The sequence below is a fragment of the Grammomys surdaster genome, unplaced genomic scaffold (genome assembly GCF_004785775.1).
Source record: "Grammomys surdaster isolate TR1022 unplaced genomic scaffold, NIH_TR_1.0 168, whole genome shotgun sequence".
In the NCBI taxonomy this organism is placed as follows: Eukaryota; Metazoa; Chordata; class Mammalia; order Rodentia; family Muridae; genus Grammomys; species Grammomys surdaster.
This window is the reverse complement of record NW_021604616.1, coordinates 6,165,514-6,171,080: the sequence shown is the minus strand read 5'-3', so window position 1 is coordinate 6,171,080 and position 5,567 is coordinate 6,165,514. Positions and strand designations below refer to the sequence as shown.

Below are 5,567 nucleotides of genomic sequence, written 5' to 3'. Positions count from 1 at the left end.
ATTCACATTGTTCCTATATACTACATAGGTTTAGAGTGGACCACTAGGGACGGGATAATCTATCAGTAACTCTCCTTGGAGAAAACCAGTTCCCTCTCTCTCGGTACCATTTACTGCCTGTTGCTCTTCATCTAGGAGTATGGCCTTGTGAAAATTCTTCTTCGTTCACATTAGTGTGTCAACTGCTACTGTCATTATACACATCTTGCAGAAGCAACTGTGTTGTTGAGACATATGGGTGCAGCTTCCTTGTGTTTACCAGACATTATCTTATAGCAAGCATTCTAGTCTTCTGCGTCTTACAATCTTTTTGAGCCAATACTGGCTAGTTTTTGTGTATCAACTTGACAGAGGCTGGGGTTATCACAGAGAAAGGAAATGCCTCCATGAAATCCAGCTGTAAGGCATTTTCTCAATTAGTGATCAAGTGGGGAGAGTCCAATTATGGGTGGTGCCATCCCTGGACTGATAGTCTTGGGTTCTATAAAAAAGCAAGCTAAGCAAAGCAGGGGAAGCAAGCCAGTAAATAACATCCCTCTATGGCCTCTGCATCAGCTCCTGCTTCTTCACCTGCTTGAGTTCCAGTCCTGACTTCCTTTGGTGATAAACGGCAATGTGGAAGTGTAAGCTGAATAAACCCTTTCCTCCCCAACTTGCTTCTTGGTCATGATGTTTGTGCAGGAATAGAAACCCTGACTAAGACAGGGTCCTCTTGTGTAATTTTCCCTAGGCCTTAGTTGCAGGGGATGTGTTGTAGATGTATCAGCTGGGCTTGGACTCACATGGTTACCCTTTTCTGTATTACATCTACTGCAAATAGAAGCTTCACTGATTAGGGGTGAGAACTACACCTACTGTGGGTAAATGGATACATATTTAGAATGTAGTTAGAAATTACATTGGTTTAGGAAAATGATAGCAGTAGGTTCTCCTCTAGGATCTGTGACCTCTCTATCCACAGGCAGTTGACTAAGTCCCCAGTACCATGTATTACTTCCCTCCAATTGAGCAGGCCAAAAGTCCATTAGACAGTTATTGGTTGCTCCCAAGATAAAAGTCTCAATTGCACTACTGGGAACACCCCTTTACACAACAATCTCTCTTACAGTTCATAGACTTTATAGTTGGGTAGGACTAGTGATTGCTTTTCTCCAGTGGAATCTTGAATAATCCCTTTTGATTCTATGAGACCTAGCCCTCAGGGAGGAGGCTTCTTGGTTAGTTCTAGTCCAAAGGATGTGGGTTTTCAGCAGTAGATTCTGACCTGTAAGCTCCTGGAAGCATACTGGAGGAATGGCCTTTGATGCTGGGTAAGTCTCTTGGAATTCATTCCCACCGAGTCACTCAAAGGGTTTCCCAGGCCTGGCACTAGGATTTTTGTTAGATAGTGCATGGCTCTCTGGGAGGAAATTATTTTCTTGTGCTGTCTAATCAATATTTTTTTAAAGAACCTCAGAGAATAATGTTTTGCTCTATGGATTTTTTTTCTGTTTTTTAATTGAAGACTGATTTCCTTATTCACACAATATATTCTGATCATGGTTTCCCTTCCTTCAGCTACTCCCAGATCCTCCCCCACTTTCCCAACCACACAAATCCACACTCTTTCTTTCTCTCTTTCATTAGAATACAAATAGGCATCTAAAAATTAATGATGAAATAAATTATAATAAAATAAAAAATAAAACAGAATGGAACAAAATGAACAAACAAAAGCTGTGCGACAAAGAAAACGCTTAAGAAATGCTAGACACACACGTTTGCACACACAAAAACTCATAGAAATAAAATCAAAGCCATAATATATAAACAAAAGGTCTCCAAAGGGGGAGAGGCCCAGTCAAAGCATTGTGAAATGAAAAATCTCCAAAATGCCATTGAGTTCGTTTTGTGTTGGCCATCTACTTTTGGGCCTGGGGGCCTGCCTTTAACTGTGGTTTGTATAACCAGTGGGACTTCGTTGGAGAAAACTAATTTTTTCTTTGTATGTGGTTATAAACTGGAGATAGCCTCTGTGTTAAGAATATGGGCTTCTGGTTGTGAGGCTGGCGCGGGGGGGTGGGGTGGGGGTGAGAGCGCCGAGAGCCTCTGATGTCATCTATCTGTGTAGCGGCTTCACTGCCAACGGCACAGCCATGGCTGGAGCGCTGGTACGCAAAGCGGCGGACTATGTCTGGAGCAAGGACTTCCGGGACTATCTCATGAGTATGCACTTCTGGGGCCAAGTTGCCAACTGGGGTCTTCCCATTGCTGCTATCAACGACATGAAGAAATCTCCAGAGATTATCAGTGGGCGGATGACTTTCGCCCTCTGTTGCTATTCTCTGACATTCATGAGATTTGCCTACAAGGTACAACCTCGAAACTGGCTTCTGTTTGCATGCCATGTAACAAATGAAGTAGCTCAGCTCATTCAGGGAGGACGACTTATCAACTACCAGATGAGTAAGCGGCCATCTGCACAGCAGTGCAAGGACCAGCTCTTGAAAGGGACAGTGCTCCAGTCACTGCTGCTGCCACAGATCACCTCAGCATGAAGAGTTGTGCTGAGGGGAAAACACTGAACGCTATCTTTAATGACCATGCCAACATTATTGAATAGCCGAGAGTCCCTAAACCAACTCTCTCTTGCCTTATCAATGCTAAACTTTATTTGTCTTCATCAAGAGTAGTTCAAAATGTGCAACTAATTTAATAATTTTGAATGATGGTTTTAGCTATAGCAATCTGTAGTAGTATGTATATTATCTACTGGGATTTGTGTAATAAAAAATCTAAGGGAACAAAATTTTGTAACTACAAGCACTTAAGTACTCAAAATTCTTGACTTTTTCTTTAATGACTATAATATAACCCTCAGTTGGTCACATGTCTACACATAATTTCCAGTGATAACAAGTATCGGTGTTTTCCACATGTAATTCAGAAGAAGAGGAGGAGGAGGAGGAGGAGGAGGAGGAGGAGGAGGAGGAGGAGAAAGAGGAAGAAGAAGAAGAAGAAGAAGAAGAAGAAGAAGAAGAAGAAGAAGAAGAAGAAGAAGAAGAAGAAGAATATGGGCTTCTGTCTATGTCCAATCCGGCGTTGGGACCCCATCTGCGCATGCTCTCACAGTCTCGGCATTAATTATATACCTAGAAGGCCTCTTCTCCTTGCCGTCTTCCACCCCATTAGCTCTTTCAGTCTCTCCTTCCTCTTCCATAGAGATCCCTGAACTCTTGAGAGGAGAAATTTAATGGAGACATCCCATTTAGAACTGAGAGTTCCAAGGCTTCTCTCACTCTGCCCATTGTCGCACTGTGGGTTTATGTATTTGTTCCCATCTATTGAAGGAGGAAGCATGTACGATCAAGTCTGAGCAAGGCACTGAACTATGAGTATAGCAGAATGCTGTTAAGAGTCAGGTTATTGCTATGTTCCTCTAGCAGAACAGCAGTATTTGGTCTTCCCCTAGATCCACAGCCTATCCAGTCACAGGTCCTTGGCCATCTGGGCAGTGTCTGCCATGGGTAACTTTTCATGGAGTGGTCCTTAAATCCAATCAGGTCAGGGTTGGTTACTCCCATAAATTTTGTGCCTTTATTGCTCAAGCATAATTTGCAGGTCACCATTGTAGATCACAGGGTTTGTAGTTGGATTTGTGTTTGCCTTTCTTTTCCAGTAGTGTGCAAAGTACATTACAGAGCTATGAACAGTAGTCAGTAAATAAGAAGGCTCTAGGTAAGGATCAGTTTGAGCCCTCTCTATTCAGTCAGTAATGGAGGTGTTGTCTTCAGCAACAGGGCCACACAATCTGTTTGTGGAGAACAGCCAATAGCCTTGAAAACAGCCTGAGTTGTATGGGACTTTCAATGGGGCACTTCTGGTCAACAATTCGATTATAAGTAACCCATTCCCAACACTGGAGGTTATTTGGTGGCAAAAAAATGTCTAGTTAGGGCTGTGTCTCCTGCAGTATTTGGTGATTCCAATTTCTTTCACATATGTATATATTTTAAGAAGCTTCTTCCGTGTTAGGTTTCTATATGAGCTGTCTAATGCCATTAGGTTTGCTGCCCTTCCCTGTGTGATCTTCTCATTCCAGCCCCTTCTCCCACATCCATAACTATTTATTCTATTTTCCCTCCCTAGGAAGATCCTTCCCTCTGCCATTGTCTATTATTTTATATCAAACCTCTGTGGTTATAAGGATTGAAGCCTGTTTGTCAAAGACTTAAGAGCTATCATCCATATATAAGTGAATACATTCCATATTTGTATTTTGGGTCTAAGTCTAGGGATAAAAAAGATATTTCTCTAGCTTCAAACATTTGCCTTTGAATTTCATGATTTTATTTCTTTTTAACAAAGTAGTATTTCATTGTGTAAAGATTCCACATTTTCATATCCATTCATCAGTTGGTGGTCATCTTCATTGTTTCCAATGTCTGGCTATTATAAATAGAGCCAAGATGAACATGGTAGAGCAAGTGTCTCTGTAGTAGGATTTAAGCATCCTCTAGGTATACCCCCAAGAATTGTATAGCTAGATCTTGAGGTAGATCTATTCCCAGCTTCCTGAAGAAACACTACATTGCTTTTTACAGTGGTCATACAGGTTTGCACTTCTACTGGCATAAGCTGTCAAGAATCATGACCATTCTGACTGGTATAAGATAAAATGTCAAAGCAGTTTTAATTTGCATTTCCATGGTGATTAAGAATTTTGAACACTTCTTGAAATGTTTCTCAGCCATTTCATTTTTCTTTCTTGAGGTCTCTAGGTAGATCTGTTCACCAATTTTTAATTGGATTATTTGCTTTCTTGATGACCAGCTTTTTGAAATTCTTTATATGTTTTAGATTTTATGAGATGTGTAGTTGATTAAAAAGAAAAAAAAAAGCCTTTCCCCATTCTTTAGGCTGCCACTTTATCTGAATGATGGTGATCTTTGCTATACGGAAGCCTTGCAGTTTCATGTGGTCCCATTTATTAACTGTTCTTAGTTCCTGACCTATAATTGTCCTGTTCACAAAGTCATTTCCTAGGCCAGTAAGTTCACGTTTTCCACCACGTTCTCTTCTATCAGCTTCAGTGTATCTGGCCTTATGTGGTGAGTCCTGATCCTTTTGGAGTTAGTTTTGTGCAGCAGAAGTATGGGCCTATTTGCAATCTTCTACATACTTCTCCATCAGTCTGACCAGCACCATTTGTTTAAAATGCTGTATTTTTTTTCCAGTGTGTATTTCTGGCTTCTTTGTTTAAAAGCCAGGTGTCCAAATGTGTGTGGAATTATGTCTGGGTCTTCAGTAAGGCTCAGATGATTGTGAAAAACAGATCAATGTGTCTATTTTTATGCCGATTCCATGCTGTTTTTATTACTATAGCTCTGTATTACAAACTGAGACGGGGCTGCTGATGCTTCTAACAGTTCTTTTGTTATTTGGAATTGTTTTAGCTATCCTTGTTTGTTTGTTTGTGTGTGTGTGTGTGTGTGTGTGTGTATTTCCATATAAAGTTGAAAGTTGTTCTTTCAAGTTCTAGGAAAAATTGTGTTTGAATTTTCATGGGTATTGCTTTGAAGCAGTAG

At 40.8% G+C, this 5,567-nt stretch overlaps 1 pseudogene across 1 annotated transcript; it reads left to right on the top strand.

Annotated features, from left to right (window-relative positions):
- The first annotated feature begins 2,098 nt into the window (after positions 1–2,098).
- Positions 2,099–2,921, top strand: LOC114620402 (annotated as a pseudogene). Its single transcript, XR_003711315.1, has one exon. The product of XR_003711315.1 is annotated as a mitochondrial pyruvate carrier 1 pseudogene (transcript).
- The last annotated feature ends 2,646 nt before the right edge of the window (positions 2,922–5,567 follow it).